This window comes from Hyla sarda, chromosome 5, assembly GCF_029499605.1.
Source record: "Hyla sarda isolate aHylSar1 chromosome 5, aHylSar1.hap1, whole genome shotgun sequence".
Lineage (NCBI taxonomy): Eukaryota > Metazoa > Chordata > Amphibia > Anura > Hylidae > Hyla > Hyla sarda.
In genome coordinates this window covers 11,486,425-11,507,760 of record NC_079193.1, presented here as the reverse complement: position 1 = coordinate 11,507,760, position 21,336 = coordinate 11,486,425, and positions in this window count along the sequence as shown.

Sequence of the window (21,336 nt, the reverse complement as noted above, 5' to 3'; positions counted from 1 at the left end):
TTAGTAAGAACTCCTGTGTGAGGCCGAAACGCGTCACCATATGATGTCCTGTTGGTGTACACAGGATTTTATTGACTAAAGCATCTATCCTTCATATAGGCTTTTGTGCCGGACAATCTTCTTCTACAGTGTTTGCTAACCCGGCGTGGTCCGCGCCAGTCTGTGCATTTGGCGGTAGTAGGGTGAGCTGGCCAACACTTGCTACATATTAAGACATATGTACGATTTCTAGATGATATTCTACTAGTCTGGTCAGGTAATGAATTACAATTTTCTGGATTCATTGATTATCTAAACACATGTAACACAGTAAATGTGAAATTTACCAGTAATTATGGAGGAGACTCAGTAGGATTTTTGGATGTCAGATTAATAATCAGAAATAACACATTCATAAGTGAAGGACGTCACGACCCCTCCCACAGACTTCCATTGAGGGGGCGGGGTGTGATCTCATGAGGGGGCGGGGTGTGATCTCATGAGGGGGCGGGGCTATGACGTGACAAGCTCCCGGAGCCGGCTCCAGAGTTCGGAACAATTTGCTCCAAAGCAGAGTACCCCTTTAAAGAAGAAATATCGAGAAATGAGAGGTTTGCTTTTACCTTTGCTAACTCGTCCATGAATTGTAAAAATAGAACAAGCTATAAGAAAGAATTAGTACATTATAGAGGTAGAGGAGGATTTAAAACCTATAGCCAAAAATAATCCGCTTATAGGAAGAATATAACAATAGGGAATTTGTTAAAGAAAAAAGATACCTTGAAAGAACAACCTCTAAAAAAACTGGCTTAAAGAGTTAAAGGGGTACTACCGTGCTGACAACTTATCCCCTATCTAAACGATAGGGGATAAGTTGCCTGATCGCGCGGGGTCCTGCCGCTGGGGACCCCCGCGATCTCGCATGCAGCACCCCGCTCTCATCAGGCCCTGGAGCGAACATCCGCTCCGGGTCTGATGACTGCTGATCACGGTGCCGGAGTATTGTAACATCACGGCTCTGCCCCATGTGATGTCACGCTCTGCCCCCTCATTGTAAGTCTATGGCAGGGGGCAAGACAGCTGTCTCGCCCCTGCCATAGACTTGCATTGAGGGGGCGGAGCGTGAAGTCACACAGGGGCGGAGCTGTGACATCACGATCACCGGCCCCGTCATCAGACCCAGAGCGGATGTTCGCTTCAGGGCCTGATGACAGCGGGGTGCTGCGTGCGAGATCGCGGGGGTCCCCATCGGCGGGACCCCGCGCAATCAGGCAACTTATCCCCTATCCTTTAGATAGGGGATAAGTTGTCAGCACGGTAGTACCCCTTTAACACCAAAAGGGAATATTAAATGTATGCATTGCAATTTTTGTACGTATAATATTGGCTGCACATTTCGAAAAATGGGCAACGTTGAGCATACTTTTAAGGATTTGATCTCGTGTTGTTCTAACCACGTAGTATATGTAATTTTCTGTCCGTGCAGCTCTTCACTCGGATCCTTACCATCAGAGAAGCATCGCATCTGATTTCCCATGTAGTAGAGTCGAAGGGAGGAAAACCTGAGGTCCTGCGATTCGCAGGTTTAGAAAGAGTGCTTTATGAACCAGGAGCGCAGCGTCAGAAAAAAATCTTGCAGCAAGAAATTAAGTGGATAATCAGGACAAATGCTACTGGACCCCTTGGTCTTAATTATAGAGTTGATATGAGCTCCTTTATTTAACCTTTTTTATTGCAGCTTTTCAGTTTGTATTTTTTAGTATCACGTGATGTAGTGAGAGAACGGTGATTGGGTTTTTTATATGTCCCGCCCACAAAAATATACGTGTCTGATCCATTTACTATGAGGCCAGATGAAGCACTAAGAGGTGCGAAACGGCTGCTGTAGCCTTGTGGTACCCCCCTATTTATGTCTATCCCCTTTGTTATATGTGAGTATCTATTTCTTATAAAGACGAAGCTGAAGAATTATGGTGAGTGCCGGCTATTTCAATCTTTCACGTATTTGTTGAAGTTACCTGTTGGATGGTGCATCGGCAGTGCCGGACTATCTGTTCTCAGTTCCAGTTATATTTTTTTACTATTGATTTGAGGCTGTTTTTTCCAAATCTTTAGTTTGCAAGTGGTGCATCTGCCCATACCAATTACGCATATTGCTCTTATTGTTCATGTGCAAAGCAAGGTGTTTAGTTGATATTGGCCGCTGTTCCTTTCTTTTTCTGGCTGTAGCAAACACATATTGTGGAAGATTGATCAAAACTGTCCAGTTGTGCCCAGTGGCCCATAACAACCAGTTTGCATTTTTCAATAGTCTTTGCAAATAGAAAGATGCACTTTGTTTTGCTGCTATGGACAACTCTGCTACTTTTCATCTGCACAGATATTGATAAATTTCACCCATTGTGCCAGGACAGTGTCAGATATTAATTTGGATAGTTAATGTAGTATCTGTGGTGCAATTGGTTAACACGTTTGGTCTAAATAACTGAAAGGTTGGTGGTCCGAATCCACCCAGAGACACAACTATCTCTTCACATTGATATTTCTACAAATACACTGCTCAAAAAAATAAAGGGAACACTTAAACAACACAATGTAACTCCAAGTCAATGACACTTGTGTGAAATCCCACTGTCCACTCAGGAAGAACACTGATTGACAATCAATTTCACATGGAACAGACAACAGGTGGAAATTATAGGCAATTAGCAAGACACGCCCAATAAAGGAGTAGTTCTGCAGGTGGTGACCACAGACCACTTCCTATGCTTCCTGGCTGATGTTTTGGTCACTTTTGAATGGTGGCGGTGCTTTCACTCTAGTGGTAGCATGAGATGGAGTCTACAACCCACACAAGTGGCTCAGGTAGTGCAGCTCATCCAGGATGGCACATCAATGCGAGATGTGGCAAGGTGGTTTGCTGTGTCTGTCAGCATAGTGTCCAGAGCATGGAGGCGCTACCAGGAGACAGGCCAGTACATCAGGGGACGTGGAGGAGGCCGTAGGAGGGCAACAACCCAGCAGCAGGACCGCTACCTCCGCCTTTGTGCAAGGAGGAGCAGGAGGAGCACTGTCAGAGCCCTGCAAAATGACCTCCAGCAGGCAACAAATGTGCATGTGTCCACTCAAACGGTCAGAAACAGACTCCATGAGGGTGGTATGAGGGCCCGACGTCCACAGGTGGGGGTTGTGCTTACAGCCTAACACCGTGCAGGACGTTCGGCATTTGCCAGAGAACACCAAGATTGTCAAATTCGCCACTGGCGCCCTGTGATCTTCACAGATGAATAGGTACTGCACCACCGGCCACTTGCTACAGTGTGCCAGTTCGAGCTTTGCTCAGGAACCAGCGACTCGACCATCACCCAAGAATAATCACCCGTAATGGATCTCACGGAGATTTGCCATGACCGGAGGACATCTTTATACCAAGCTACAGTCAACACTAAACATCTACAAAACTCACAGGTGACTGTAAAAGCGCCCCCTGTGGGCAAGACTGATGATTTTGAAAAAATGAAAATAATTTTCTATGAACTAGAGAAATTATCTGTAAACGAAATTCAACATCATTTAGACAAATCTTTTCTAGGTGTTAATATCACAGAAAAACTCATCCCAAGGGGTCTTAGTCTAAGACCCCCTACCGTCATTTACGGATGATGTTGAGTTTTGTCATAATTGGGAGGAAGCTTTAAATTTCTGTTCAGTTCGATTGAAAATCAAACACAGTAATTCTATTGATACATTAGCAACCCAAATTGATGAATGTATTTTGTTTAAGAATTATACGGATAAAATAAGAGGTTATGAGAAAGATATCCTACAGAAGAAAATGGGTAAACTCATCCGGGACAGGGTTGATTATGATACCAACAATATGAAATATTGGCTGAAACCCGCACAGGATAAAACTGATCACACCAACAATCAGGAGATGAATCAAGCAGAGAAATAGACAAAAGAAAATACATCAAAGAATAATCACACTCATAATTACAATAGAAATCAGAACACTAACAATTATAAGAATTTTCAAAAGAAAGGTAAACGTAATCACTCTTCTAATTCATACCAATATCACACCAAAACTATAGTTGCCACCAAATATCACACCCACTATCCCCCAAAAAAGCAACACACGGTGATAAACGAAAACAGGTCCGACAGTGACATTCCCACCCCACCTAGGGATATGTCTTCTACCACCGTTACCTGACAGCCCACATCTAAACATCCTCATATTACACCACACCACATCCCACGGAAAAAAGTTGTTAATGTAACTATTCACAACACCAACTGTTCAACTGGGGTGACTCCTGCTGCTGAGTCTCCGGTGAAGAACATTACACAGGAACTATTAAACATGATAGACATTAATACACATTCCAAAATAGACCTTCCTTCAGGTCGCTTCACTAATAACTCTGTGGTATTCTCTCATTACTCTATCATTACTGTTCATCACAATACACCTCTCAATGAGAGACCTCCTTCAGACCAACTACTCTTCTGCACCGCCTCAAATGACATTTTTCAGGCGAATTTATCTATACATAATACCCCCGATTCTGACACCAACCTCTCCTTGGTGGACTCCAACGGTCATAAACACAATTCCACCCTGTCTCCCACCACTACCCTGGAGATCCCCCCTCTGGAAACGGTGCACATGGCACCACCCCTCGGGGGGAAAGAAAAAACAGAGAAAGCGAGGGTGTAGGGGAGGCAAACATAACGGAAAGAGACACCAAGAAGAGAAACAAAAGACAATGAGGGGCATTTATTAAACCTCTGCTACATATGTTACATTTTCCTCTGGTTTTTTTTACCTGTTTTTCGCATACGTGCAACAAATTTATTATCTTGTCGCACAGGTTTTGTAAATTTGTCGCACGTTAACGAATTCAGGATTGTCGCACAGTATAGCTATTTTTTTAGTCAGAAAATTTCTACCCATTGGAAAAGGTCATTTCGTGCTCTCTGCAGGATATTTATTATCCAGTGTTTGAGTATATCGGGTAAAATTGTGTCAACTGTCTCTTTGCCCTTCCCTTTTAGTTTTGAAGCTTTTTAAAGAATCATAACATGTCAGGAGTTGGGGGAAAACGGCAAGGAAAAAAAACATCTTTCAGCCTACTCCTGCAGAGGAGATTCTCAACAATATGTCAGCAGCTATTGCTACCTCACACCACTCTCAAATCTTACTTGTTCCTCCCTCTCAAGAGGATTCAAACTGTGGGGATACAGTTGTTCCTCACAAGCGACGTTTGGTTTCTGTGGGGAAAAAAAATTACACCGACCCTGAAATTAAGATGCTTGTGGACGAGGTATTTTCTATTAAAGATTAGTTTGTAAACTTTTCATAGTTTTAATTAAATGTTAATTTGACATGCTTCTTGTTACCACAGTGGACCTCATTGGACACCCTGATATCATGGTACTGAAAAGGTAATACCGGGCCATTTTTCCCAAAATATGTTTGCTAAATCCGATTTGGTCCTGCTTTGCCCCCTCCAAGCAAGCCAATGTCAGCCAAAGGCTCTCTAGACATGCTGGCAGTTGGCTTTTTGCAACGGCTGAAGCCACCTGGGTTGGCAGACACTGGCCAAGTGGCTCACCCAGTTGGAAGGGTCAGAGGTTGCCGAAGTACAACTCCCACCATGCTTGGGCAGCCATGATTTTCTGTAATTCACCTATTGAATTAATCTTTGCTTCACATAAATCTCTGACAAGGGGGGGGGGGGTTAACCACCATGGCCGATGGCCTTTGATGGCTCCGGTTATAAATCCGCAGTCTACACCTTCCGCTCCCCACCCTGATCGTGGCAGTGAAAGCAAAGACCCGATGACGGTGGTGAACGTTCTTGTTCAAGAACCCAAAATCAAGAAATTCTCTCTAATCTTTATTCGCCAGCATGGGGTTTTTTCAAGATTTTGCACACCACATTTAAAATTTGTCCAATTTAGTTTTAAAAATGACCCAAAAGATTACACAGCTAGACTAGTTGGAAAAGTATCAAACTATACCAAAATATTGCTATCCGTTTGTTTGCTAACAGACTTCTCAGAAAATAAGTAAAATGTACAGGTTTGTAAGCCTAGCTTGACCTGGAGTAAATTTAGCAGGGTTTTCAAGCCATTGCGACTTTTATGCGAAAGTCTCGGTTAATAAATGTTTGACTATGCGACAAATTTACACAAAAAAAAACCGGGTAAACCGTTTGATAAATGTCCATCAATGTAACTACAGTAAAGATCTTTAATCTTTCTTCTTACATGCTCAATGAGATAGAAGAAAAGGTTTTAAAATGGGGCTTATCCTACTGCCCCCCACCGCCAAAGCAAATAGCTTTAAATTGTTTTTGGATTTAAATAATTTTAAGGAAAATTACTATTAAACTTTTTTTGCTATTAAAAACACTGACGGTCAGGATAATGCCACAACTACAAACACCACAGATAGTTACAATATTATAATAAACCCAGCACCCATTACTACAAACCTGCGACCAAATCCTCCTACCCTTCCCATACTAAAGGGAGTTTCATTGAAACATTCTCTGCCTTGGTGGGTACGGACTTAGAAAATATTACTAACAGTAAATCAAACTATTCTTCAAACATAATAACATCGTAATCCGCCCAGCGGACAAGGGGGGGCGGTATTGTAATAATGGATTATGATAGCTATATAAACGAAGCTAAAAGACTTATCAGATTCTACATATTATGCACCCCTACATTTTAACCCCACAGAGGCCTACAAAAAAGAACTACGGGAGCTGGTATATGAAGCATTCAAAAATGGAGTCCTTGACAAGGCTGGAAAAGACTATATTATAATGGATGAGCCTGCACTCCCTTTATTTTATTTTTTACCGAAAATCCATAAGGACCAAAAAAATCCCCCGGGTCGCCCCATAGTCTCGGGTATAAATTCAGTATCCGCAAATCTAGCACATTACATAGATATTTTATTACAGAAACATGTTATAAATCACAAATCACATTTGCGAGATACGACCGATTTCATACAACATATTATAGAAATACCCTGGAGCGATGAACATTGGCTAGTCACCATGGATATTTCATCCTTGTAAACTGTAATCAATCATGACCAATGAATCAGTGCAGTTTCACACTTTTTACAAACAGATCCCGATATGCCTGAGGCCCAGAAAGAATTCATTCTAAAGGGACTAAAATGTATTTTATGCCATATTTATTTTATATTTGATAGGCATATATTTTCTCAGCACACTGGCACAGCGATGGGCTCAAAAGTGGCACCAAGTTCTGCCAATCTGTTTGTGGGCCTTTTTGAACAACAAATAATATATACCCATCTCCTGTTTATTCATTGCCTGACTTTAAACGATATATAGATGATATTTTTATTGTGTGGAGTGGTAGCCTTGAACATCTCAACCAATTTTTATGTGATATTAACACCAAGCAATGGGGTCTTAATTTTACACACTCAGTTTTTCAGAACAATGCCGAATTTCTGGATGGTTTCGTTTTTCATAATGGGTCCAGTAAACTTTTAACCAAAACTTTTTTTAAGGCTGTGGACAGTAACAGTTCTCTGGACTTTACAAGAGCACATTATAAGAAGTGGCTTACGAATGTGCCCTTTGGCCAGTTTAAACGCATAAGGCGTGACTGCACAACTAAATCAGATTTCCATGAGCAGAGTAAAATGTTAAGATAGATTTTATGCTAAAAAATACCCAAAGGAACTGATTAAGGCCTCCTATGTTAGAGCAAACAAACTCTCCCAGAAAGAATGCCTCCAACCAGGCAAACAGAAATTCCAAAGAGCACGGAAGTGGATCAACAGATAAAGATTGGTCCAGTTATTTTATTACTGACTTTTGTAGGGAAAATAAGGTTATTAAAAATATTTTCTCTTAACTCTGGCCCATTTTATTACAAGACCCATTTTTATGAAATCGTTACCATCTGTACAGGGCATCACATTTAGAAGAAATCGGACTTTGAGGAATATAGTTGCACCTAAAGGCCCATAAAGTTGTCACTACATTTTTGGATACCACCGGAAGTTTTAGGTGTGGCTCGGCAAGGTGCAAATGTTGTGATAGTATCACTAACAAGATGAAAGAATTTTCATCTAACATCACCCAGGAAAAGTTTCAGATTAAATCCTTAAACTGTAACTCTAAATTTGTGGTTTATCTACTGTGTTGCTCCTGCCAGGGGCCCGGAGCCTTCAGTGTAGGGCCACATGGGAGGCGCCTCCATCCCCGGGAGCAGTTGGGAATAGCGAGGGTTAAATTTAAAAAAGGAAAAAAAAAAAATATGTATATGCTTATATATTTATAACAGTGATAGGTGGTTGGATGTGATTGGTTCCTTACACTGTATCTAGGCAGATGTTTGCTCCTGGCCAAGATGTTCAGCTGGTCCTGGATTGGGCGCTGGACAACGGCGGGAAGCTCTTCTTATTTATAAATACAGGTGTCCGGGATCTATTCCATTCAGATCGGCGTGTCAAGAGTGAAGAACCCCCAGCCCCCCCCCCCCCCCCCCCTGTTTTTATTTGTTTCCATTGTCGTGGTCCAATTTTGTTAAGTAGGGTGTCACCCAGCTAGGCTGGACGGACAGGTGGTAAGAATCACATTGTTGGTATTCTGGTTTTAATATTTATTAGTACCGTTTATTATTCTGTTATGTTATTGGTTTCCTTAATAAATGAGGACCGCGGCCTGATTTATCCAAAATGGTGTGTTTGTGTCTTTATTCCTTAGTATTAACATTGAGTTTAATTATTATATGTTCATTGGCTCCTGGGGTATGGAGGTTAGCCCTCCCATGCGGCCTCCAATATGTAGGTTACAGGAAACAATGCTTGAGAAACAGATTGAACAAACACAGGAGCAACACAAATTTAGGTTTTATGCTTCATAGCATTTCTTGTCACCTTGTTGAAGCCCAAAATTCCGACTTCAGATGTGTCACTATCACACCTATAGAGGGAATCCCAGGGGATGATCCCCAGAGATTCTCCCCTTTAAAAAAAAGAGAAAACTTCTGGATATATAAGTTACGGATCCTGATGCCTTTCGGTTTGAATGAATATATTGAGAGTGTGGTTTAAATATGTGCAACAATTTTTATGAATTAATGTTATTTATTTACATTTATTTATATAAATTTTAAGAATTTGTATGACCCCTATTATTGTATCTAATATTCATATAACTGTTTGTATCCTCTTGATTTTATAACCTCAGTGCTAATTATATATATAGTAACTTTATTATTATTATTATGGATATTTTATGGCTATTAGCAACTTTTATCATGATACGATATACTTATATCAAGGCCACCACTCCTCGGTTTTTATAGCCCACCGTCGTTTTATACATTTACAATTTGTAGTTCCAGTATTATTAATTTAATATTAATTTAATGATATGAAATTATACTACATGTTATCTATATAAGACTAATATAAATATACTGATCCCACTATAAGAGCTCACCTACTTTAATTGTATCTGATATGGTATTATTTGCTCTCAAATAATGTTTCCTTCCTATTATATACTGGATAAGGTAGGAATTGCCCTTTAAGTATATTATGTACTCCCCTAGTTGCAATATACACTTGCAGAGCGGATACATTTGTTTCATACTCAGGGAATTAAATATTCTTCAGGTCGCATGAATCCTTTGTCTATAATCCCCCTGGCTTTGTGATGTTAACATCGCTGCACATTTACTTTCACTTCTTCTCTTTGTCTCATTAGGTGCCGTATCTCCTGCGCTCTGCTGTTTCCTCCACACACGCTTCCAGCAGTAGCGCTATCAATATCAACATGGCGCTCATTGGCCAGCGACACCCGTGGACCTGGCTCTGAGCAGAGCGCAGGGATATGTGCTACATCGCAACTTGATTTATGCGATCGGCGGAGATTCACAGTAGCCGCCGCTCTGCACAAACACACTGACACATCTGGTCAGGTGTAATGTGATAATGAAATGTATACAGTGATCGGGTCTCCCTGCAGGCTTTATTTTACTACACTGTTGACATCACTCATTTAGCCTCACTTCAGTATAGTAGTAAATACGTCATTTATTTATGTACTCTCATTCATTCAGCCGCCTCCTCACACAGCACTGCCGGTTCAGATACTGAACGGGCATACTGTTACTTACAGTAATCATTCTCATTTTATGTATTAATATCATTTATTTTTATGTTTCACTACACCTTGGATTAAATTAATATTTATGTAATTTTATTTTCTTGTTGTTAATGTTATATGGAGCCAACTTGTAATGTAGGTGGGAGAGGTCAACTCCACCCACCTACATCCGACATCCATTTTACTTGCCTATAAATATGTTGTTGTTGCTGTACTATTTTAAGCCAATCTGAGGAAGGAGGGTGCCACCTCCGAAACGCGTCATTGGTGTTCTGAATAAACAAAGTACCTCACTTTAAAGGAGTAGTCCAACGGTGAAAAATTCTATACTGTTAGCAACAGTTTTAAAAGTTATATAACTCTGCAATATACTCACTTAAACTAAATGGAACGGAAAGTACCTTTTTTCCTGGTTTTCTTCTGGAAAGGAAGCCCTGCATAATTCTGCATGTCGACCCACGCATTCGGCCATTTTGAGGTCGGCTTGTCATTTCTGTCTTGTTTGCTGCCGCCCCGTGCACGGCTTCGCCCTGCCCATTCATTATACCCTCTCCTCCCCCTGTACAGCCCCTCTCCTCCACAATGCAGCGATTGGCTCTGTAGTCAGAGCCAATCACTGATGCTTTGCTGCGCAAGCGCAGCATACCCTAACCCATAAAAACTTTGAAAAGCAGAGCCCGAGGTCGCCGTCTGCAGGAGATAATTAGGCCATGCCCCCTCACGGAGGATGGAGAGCGTAGCTCTGCCTAATAAAAGAAGACAGTGCAGGGGCAGAATGAGGACGTACACAGCTTCTCCCCTCCCCTGCTCTGTTTTCCCCGTGAAAACTTGAAACCTCCCCGTGATAAGTTAGGTCCTGTGTAGACAGAGCAGGGGGGGGGGGGGAGCTGTGTACGTCCTCATTCTCCCCCTGCACTGCCGACCGACATTGTATATACCTCCATTCATTACAAGTCAGGCTAGGTGCGCTAGCCTAAAAAGATAGGTCCAGTGCGCATGCGCGACCTGCGCTAACCCCATGAATCCGAGGTCGCCGTCTGCAAGACACAATTAAGCCACGCCCCCTCATCCCTCCTCCCAGAGGATGGAAAGCGCAGCTCTGCATACAAGACAGGGGGAGAATGAGGACGTACGGGGAAAACACAGAGCAGGGGGGGGGGGGAGCTGTGTACATCCTCATTCTCCCCCTGCACTGCCGACCGACATTGTATATACGTCCATTCAGTATATACCTCCATTCATTACAAGTCAGGCTAGGTGCTCTAGCCTGACCTAAAAAAGATAAGTCCAGTGCGCATGCACGACTTGCGCTAACCCCATGAGCCCGAGGTCGCCGTCTGCAAGATATAATTAAGCCACGCCCCCTCATCCTTCCTCCCAGAGGATGGAGAGCGCAGCTCTGCATACAAGAAGACAGGGGGAGAATGAGGACGTACACGGCTCCTCCCCTCAGCTGCTCTGTCTACACAAGACCTGAATAATCACAGGGAGGTTTCAAGTTTTCACGGGGAAAACACAGAGAAAACCACAGAGCAGGTGAGGGGATGACTATTACTGAGCAAGTAAACCACTTGACCGGGATGAAGCTGAGGGCTGTGATTGGTTTACACGTGTGGGCTGTGATTGGTGGCGCTATGAAGACTGTGATTGGTGAGCATTAGGAAGGGCCGTGACTTAGTATAGTAGGGCGTGTTAGAGGACAGCTTGGGGGTGTTTTTTTATTGTATGGGGGCGTAGATTATGTTTTGTACTTGGGAGGAAGTTGGCTGTGAGAGTGAAAAGGATGATGGGAGCTGAGCTCCATAACCAGGAAGTACAGGGATTTTCACTGCAGCATCTCTCACAAACTGGAGCGGTCAGACACATAATGAAAAGTGTGTGATGGAGGCAAGGTCTACATTGTGGCAGGTACTTAATTTCATTTTTTTCACTATTGGATATCTCCTTTAATGCTACATTTGGATCTGGAACCTATTTATATTGGAAATTTGAACGGTGCCTGATGCATGGGTCAATTTTTTCCCGTATCCACTTCGAAGATGAAAGCAGATTCACACTGAGCACGTGACAGTCTGGAGATGCCGTGGAGAATGTTCTGCTGTCTGCAACATCCTCCAGCATGACCGGTTTAGCGGTGGGTCAGTAATAGTGTGGGGTGGCATTTCTTTGGGGGCCACACAGCCCTCCATGTGATTGCCAGAGGTAGCCTGACTGCCATTAGGTACAGAGATACTCAGACCCCTTTTGAGACCATATGCTGGTGCGGTTGGCCCTGGGTTCCTCCTAATACAAGACAATGCTCGACCTCATGTGGCTGGAGTGTGTCAGCAGTTCCTGCAAGAGGAAGGCATTGATGCTATGGACGGGCCCGCCCGTTCCCCAGACCTGAATCCGATTGTGCACATCTGGGACAACTCGCTCCATCCACCACAGACTGTCCAGGAGTTGGCGGATGCTTTAGTCCAGGTCTGGGAGGACATCCATCAGGAGACCATCCTTCACCTCCTCAGGAGCATGCCCAGGCGTTGTAGGGAGGTCATACAGGCACGTGGAGGCCACAAACATTACTCAGCCTCATTGTGACTTGTTGTAAGGACATAACATAAAGTTGGATCAGCCTGTAGTGGGGTTTTCCACTTTGATTTTGAGTGTGACTCCATATCCAGACCTACATTTGATTTCCATTGATAATTTTTGTGTGATTTTGTTGTCAGCGCATTCAACTATGTAAAGAGGAAAGTATTTCATACGATTAGTTCATTCATTCAGATCTAGGATGTGTTATCTTAGTGTTCCCTTTATTTTTTTGAGCAGTGTATGTTTGTGTTTCATTACTTGCTATTGCCAATTTTATTATAATTTTTTTATTTTGTATTTATTTTTTATCAGTGGTTTAGAATTTCTTTTCACTGTCCCGTCAAAATTGATTTTTTATTTGTATTTTTAATAGTTTTCTTGCAAGTAGAGTATTTCAAATCTCTCCATTACCAGTATCGTAGTGGGTCCCTGTTCTACAATTATAAAAAATGATTTTCCATTATATTTATGGCTTTGTGACCCCACATACACATTTTTGGCAGTGGATATTGGGGCCTATGGTCAGAACAATGACTAGAGTAGTTAAGGAGTCTAACTTTGGAAAGGCATTATACACTGGATCTTTCCAAATTCCCGAGGCCAAACCTCTGCCAGGTACTGACTGACCTCCACTTCCCCATGTCATAGTGGCAGATGAGACATTACAGATGTGCCAAAATCTCCTAAAGCCATATTCAGGAAGAAGGTTGACTCCCACATGCTCAAAGATACATCAGGTGCACCTTCAGCATATTAACTACAACTATGCAATTACAGCTAGAAAATTTGGACCGTGTGATCCAAGCACGTCCTCCACAATTTTGTGACCAACACTGAGCCAGCAGCATTGCCGAACATGGATGATCTGGAGTAGTCTCCCCTGCTGGGAATGGATGCTAACCCTCATCGGTCAGCTGTGTCGGTGATGCAGATCAGAAACCAATTTGGAAATTATTTTAATTCACCTCTAATGTTTTGATGTTTATATTTTGTATTATTTGTTAATCATGTATTGTAATCATGTAATATAATTGGGACTATATAAGTGTCCATGTGAGTTCACTTCCCTATGCTTTAGGATGGTGGTGTGAGACCACTGAAACCTTGCACCTTATCTGTCTTGCCCAAGATGGAATAAAGACACTTTTTTCTTCACTACTTTGTGTGCTACGGTCGTCTCATTGCTTTGTCAAACTTGGGGGTCCCTGACTAAGACCATCATGACTGCGGGCACCAAATTATTTATTCTTCTGATGGTGGATGCGCTGCTTTTTCTGGATTTTTAAAAATATATATTTAATAAAAATTTGGACTCTAAAACATAAAACATATTGGGTGTTAAATTTAGATGCCACAACTTTCTTCCAGTAAGTCCCTGCGGGCATTGTTAAAGGAAGGAGTATCTAAAATCGGCCATTACTCATAAAGAAATGTAATTTATTTTTAATGATAAACCGCTCACTCCAATTTTCCATACCCTGCCTAAAGTTCACAAGGACTATTCCTGCCACCGATGTGTCCAATCGCAGCAGGAATCGGTTCCTTAAATGAACTTATTTACGAATGGCTGGACTCAGTTTTACAACCATTAGTTTTCAAATTATCAGTTGAATCAAAGACACCAAACATCTGTTAAAAACCATGGAGCAATTCACATGGTGCGATACATTCACTCGGATTACATGCCACATCTCTGTATTCCTCGATTCCCCACCACCTAGCTCGTTGCCAATGCTGACATTATGGAAAGGTTTTCTAATCATGGTCAGGAGTTAAAACAATTTTGAATGTAACAGCATGTGTTTTGTAACACTATTTTATGTTTAGAGTTGTTTTTTTTTATTTACAGCAAACAGGGGCCTTATTGGGGGCAAAATCATTACCAGCATTATCAAATCTTTTTGTATTTTGGTGGGGAGTTATATTTTCTGATGATAATCCATTCAAAGAGAACTAAACTTGGTATGGCAGGTATGTCGATGACGTGGTGACCTTCTGGAATAAGGGGATTAATTCTGTAACAAATTTTATTCAGTATATTAATAGTAATGCAAGCGATATGTGGAAGATGTGATCATTATATGGGACAGTACTGAACAAAAATTCAATGATTTTGTATGTCATCTCAATACATACAAAAACTGGAGACAGATTTTGGTGACAAAAACTGGAGTTTTTAGACATTACTTACAATAGAAAAAGAACAATTGACTATCACAGGATACCGTAAAACAATCGCAAAGAACACTCCGTTACATTTTCAAAGTTCACACCCACCACATGTGAAGAAAGGGCTACTATGTAGCCAGTTTATCAGGTTAAAAAGGATAAACACAAACAACAGTAATTATCAAATACAAGCGAACGAACTAAAAGATAGATTGAAAAGACGGGGCTATCCAGATGACATAATTCAGCAAGCATACATAAAAGCAGAAACTATAGAGAGGAAAGAATTGTTAAAAAACAAAAAACACAGAAAAAAGGACGAGAAGAAGATAGGCGTTTTGTCTTTTCCTTCTCCAACACTCCCCTTAATGAAGTGATAGAAAAGCTATGTTTAAAAACTGGAGTCTTTTAGAGCAGGATGAGGACTTGAGAAAAATAGCTAATAAAAGACCATTAATTACCTTTAAAAAATACAAAACCATAGGTGATTTAGTTAAAAACATGAGAAAAAACGCAGACAGTACCTCTAAAAGCCGCAGTGACTGGCTCCCTTCATCTCTACCCAAAGGAAACTATGCGTGTGGACAATGCTCTTTTTGTTCGCAGAATACGAAAGAGAGCATTGTCAACCTGGGAGGTAGAGAAATTGTAATTAAAGAAGTTATTACATGCAAGAGCACACATGTCATTTACGGTTTAATATGTGATTGGGGCCGATATTATATCAGTAAAACAAAAAGACAACTGTTCACAAGATACATGGAACACCTATATTCGCTAAGGTCTGGCAAAGGGGTGCCAAGGTTATTATATCATATGAAGGAGGTACACAATAACGATCCCAAGGCCCTACACTTCTTTGGAATCCAGCGTATCCCCCCTCCCAGAGATGGAGGAGATAGGGAAAACATACTAATGCAGATGGAAACACGCTGGATTCCTAGGACAGGAGCCCTGGGATCGGCAGGAATGAATGACCAGGCTGAATTCGGTCCATTCCTGTAGATCATTCCGAACCTGGTTTTAACCTTGTTTTAACTTGCACAAGGTGATTTGTTACTAGGTGAAGGTTCACTCCCCCCTTTCCCCACGTACCTGGTCATGAATCTCCTAGGACAGTGTGCACCTGTAGGAGGCCAGAAGAAGGTCCGCCTGGGACCGAAACGGTCTATACTCCTATGACCAGCGTTCCTCCAGAGCGTCCCCACTAACCTGCTGTTTTTATGAAGCATTTGATATGAATAAAGAACGAATTCTACGCTAAATGGTGAGTGTACCGTCTCTTCACTTCTATATGGATTGCTATCTATGAACTTTGTCATTTGTGAGATGTAGAGACTCCCACAGCGAAGTTAGCAGCTATAGTGCAGTTACATCCGGTAATCCGGCATATGAAGACTGTGTTAACTAAAAGGGAAGATAGTGCCTGGTGCGTTTCTACTTATTGTATATTTTGTATGCTGAACTCTACTAGCACATTGTGAGCACACCGGAGTTATCCCTATAAAGAGTCTACAAGTGCAACCATGGAGATGGAAATTCATCCGGAATCAGAGCCAGATATAGAAATGGGACGGAGGAACGCTGGGGCATTTTTCACGTCCTGTAACGTGCAGAATGATCTACAACAAATGAGTACCAAATCCATGGAATTCAAAATCAGTTCCTTGGCAGACAGAGAAACCAGATTTTTTGGGATTCTAAATTCCCTACAGGCGTACATTGATAGCGGCCGATCACCAAAAGGTCTACGTATCTATAAAAGTCCATCCCAGTTCCAAGACAACAAGGAGTTCACACAAGCATAGGAGCAAGCCCACGTGCAACACTCATTGAGATTAACCCAATTAATCCTGGAACAAAACCACCGGGAGTATCAGTCTGTGAAGACAGCTAAATCTGAATATCCCTCAAGAACTACAAAATAACAGCAAAAAAAAATTTCAAAACTCTAAATAGAAAAATACAAGCTTTACAAGCAGATATCAAAACACGCAAAAGGGACAAATTTTTACGTGACAAAGATGATTTTCAGAACAATAAAATTTTCACCTGGAAAATTGTGAAGCCACACATAAATCGCATGAAAAAACAAAAATCTAAAATGGGTATAAACAGAAAAAGATCGGATTTGTGGACATCAGTCTGATTCAGCTTCGGATGATCAAGCCACAAGTACGAATCCTGAAAGTGGAAGAACAAGCAAGAGAGATTCAACTGTCCCTCTAGGAAAAGTCAGAGAAGAGCAAAAAGGAGAAGGAGGAAAAGAAACCACTGCAGCAATAAAACACAAGAGTGTGACCTGGCGCAAGACCTAAATGAAAATAACGTCGTCAATTTAACAAAGGAAAACTTGGACATAGAGACGATAAAAGTGTTGTCTAGAGGACTAAATTTTGGAATTACAGAAAATTTCCATGAGGAAGACTTTGAGATAGATATTCAGAAAGGGATTAGGAAAATCAACCTGTTTAAATTTTTTGCAAATAAAAACAAAAAAAAATGTAGAAAGGAAAAGAGAGGGAGAAGTTCAATGTTATTTGGGTCCCCTGGGATTTACTCCCAGCCCCCAATGCACCACAGAGGACATTAATAACATTCAACTATTAGCAGGGCTAACATCTGAAGGTCCGTCATACTCAGATTATGAGGATGACCTATTTGTAGGAGGAAACTCATTCAAAATTAACCCACCTATTAGTCCAGGGAGTCCCCTAGAATTATTCAGAAAGGCAGTTTTGCAGTTTTGCCTTATTAATCCTCAACCCATCAAAAATATTCCAGAATATTGATAAAACTCTGTTAAAAAGGGAGTTGCATTGGATATTACGTTCCAAAGCAACGGGCCCTTTAGGGTTAAATGAAAAAACTGATATGGTGGTGTACGGTAGTGTACCTCTGATCTGCTCCGCCCCCGCCCCGGAAGTTGCACATCACGTGTGAGGGTGGTCACTGATTGGTTGTACCTGTGTATATAGTGCACTTATCTGAACACAGTGATATGGCCGGATGAAGTACTAGTTAAGTACGAAATGGAGCTTGTCGTCTGTGGTTCCCCCCCCCCTGTCCTATGTAGATATGTGAGTATTTGCTTCAATAAAGAAGTCGGATTGAAAGCAATTGGTGAGTTGCCGGTATTCCTTTCCTCGTATATACACGCTATTCAATAGAAGCAATTTTCAACCTCCTAAAGCTAACAATGGTATTGAAGCATACATACAACCGGTTGTGAGCAGATTGAACAACTTAAAATAACTCACACTGGTAGAAATATATGGCACAATGCATCTAAAAAGAACTAGAGGCTATTAAACTACTAGAGAGAAATCCCAATATTACCATTAAACCCGCAGATAAGGGGGGTGCCATCATTGTGATGGACACCCCCAGTATCTGGAAGAGATAGACAACTTGAGGACAGTACTGTTCATACAAAAATGGGAGGCAATCCCCTAAGGAGGATCCAAGACATAACATTTTTACACGGGCCGTAAATGATGGTATCATTGTTGATGATTTACGCAAATTTTCGGTCCAGGAGCATCCTCGTACTCAAGTACTTTACATTCTGCCAAAGATCCACAAGGATCTACGGAGTCCCGGGCATGACTCCCTATTCTCTGGGATTGCAAAATACCTGGACAAACTTTTACGTATCCATGCCGTAAGTGCTGCATCTTACATACAGGACACAACAGCATTTCTGAATAAAATTAAATTGTTAGAGTATCCCCCGGATACAATACTAGTTTCCTTCTATGTTGTAAATCTATATACATCTATAGAACATGATAGGGGGATGGCAGCTGTCAAAAAATGCCTTGAAAAAACAGACTTGCCAGAGGGGGCCCGCTCCCTTGTCCTGGAACTTTTGGAAGTCATTCTCAGACAGAATTATTTTCTGTTTGGGGATGACTTCTATGTCCAGGACAGGAAAACGGCCATGGACTCAAATGTAGCCCCCATCTATGCAAATATGTACATAACTGAGGTTGAGGTTACATGAATTTATCCCTTCTCCCTGTTCCGATACATAAAAACATGGTACAGGTACATTGACGATACCTTTGTGTTGTGGACAGGGACGAGGCATCAATTGGATGAGTTTTTTTCAGGAACTGAGTAACATCTACCCAGAGTTGAATTTTACTATGGTAAGTTCTACAGTAACGCGTAGGAGAGTATTGTGGACCTCTGCAGCTACAGTAGTGATGATAAACACTGACATTCAGCAACACCGGATTCACAGCGCGAAGTGAGTCAACCGCAAGGTCGAGACGCCACCGACCGGGGCGTTCTCCCAGCGTTACTCACAATATTCCTGATACCGAACACTCCACCGATTCACCAACACAGACGGATACCAAACTACACAAAAGACGCACAGGAACCGCACCAAAAACGCAAGTACCAATGACTACAACAAAATAACATATGTGAGCTTGATGCCTGCATTGTATACTAAACATATTTAAACTAAAATCAGCATTTTACACCTTGCAGAGTATAGCTTTATAGCACCAGAAAGCACTCTATTGCAGAACACGCTTCAATACAGTATCCAAATGGGGGATCTCATTAAAAACGGTTTGGAAACAAGTATCCTCAATAAACAAGAAGCGGAATTTATTCTAACACAGTTTCCTAGAATTCCTGTTTTACCAGATTCCTAAAATTCATAAGTCCACAACTAATCCTCCGGGGAGACCAATAATATCGGGGATAGGGTGTCTAACGGCAAACTTATCGAAACACATTGATACACATCTACAACCTTGCATTGAACAATTACTGGCATATCTTAAGGACACAGCGCACATTTTAGAAATTTTAGCTGAAATTAAATGGCAAAGTCACTACATTATTGGAACTTTAGATATCACTTCCCTATATACTATTATTGAACACAATAGGGGAAGATGTGCAGCAGAACACTTTTTATCCAAGCAAGAAAAAATGCCGCAGAGTCGCGTCCATTTTATTGGGGAATGTATTGATTTTATTTTACATCATAATTATTTTAAATATGAAGATCAATTTTATAACCAGCAGTGGGGCACAGCGATGAGGACCAAATTCGCACCAATTTATTCTAATTTATATGTAGCCATGTGGGAAGAGTCCCAGATTTACGCTGGGGGCCGACTTGGTGCGAATCTGGGCCTATGAAAAAAGATTTATCGATGATGTGGATTTTATTTGGATCGGCGACACTGCCAGTTTAATCGTGTTTTTAGAATAAAAATGAATATTTTTTTAATTTTACGGCAGAATTCGGTCAAACTCTAATACATTTTTTAGATCTTAATATAAACATCAAAGATAATAAAATAATCACCAGTACATATAGCAAACTGACTGATAGTAACAGTCTCATCCAAATGAAAAGCTGTCATTTACCTATATGGTTACGTAACATCCCGCGGAGTCAATTTCTCCGCTTACGCAGGAACTGTACAGAAAAGGAACAATATAATATAAGCAGCAGAATTAACAAAAAAAATTATCAGTAAAGGGTATGCAAGTGACCCCCTAAAAAATACAAACACAGAAGTAGAAAAAATCAACAGAAACAGTCCAATCATAAAAAAATCTGAAGAACCCAGAGAAAAAAATACAGAATATCAAACTACAAAAATTGAAAATACCTATCATCACCAACTACAGTAAACATAGCCATCTATTTAAAAAAATAGTAAACATTGGAGCATTTTAAAGAATGACAAAACAATAGAACTCCTCTCAGAAAGACCAGCATTTATATAATGGAAAGCAAAAAACATCGGAAATAAAATTGCTCCTACAGTAAAACCAACATGGAAAAATGTCACACTAAATATAGCAAATCATCAGCATTATTATTACCTTTAAAAGAAGGATTTTTTCCATGCAGAAATTGTCAAATGTGCATTAATAGCAAAAGCACGAACCCCACATATAAAATAATCAACCATAAAGACCACACAGAATATAAAATAAAAGATCATATAAACTGCAAAACGTCAGGTGTCATTTATGGGAGTCAAAATATATATAGGGCGCACCAAAAGACAGTTAAAAACGAGATTAGGAGAACATGCATATAATATAAAAAGAGGATATGAGGGCCATCCTTTATCACTCCATTACAAAGAACATTGTAACACCGAGCGCTCCGGGTCCCTGCTCCTCCCCGAAGCGCTCGCGGCGTTTCTCTCCCTGCAGCGATCCGGTCAGACCCGCTGACCGGGAGCGCTGCACTGACATGGCCGGCGGGGATGCGATTCGCATAGCGGGACGCGCCCGCCCGCGAATCGCATCCCAGGTCACTTACCTGTCCCGGTCCCCGGCTGTCATGCTCTGGCGCGCGCGGCTCCGCTCTCTAGGGCGCGCGCGCGCCAGCGCTCTGAGATTTAAAGGGCCAGTGCACCAATGATGGTGC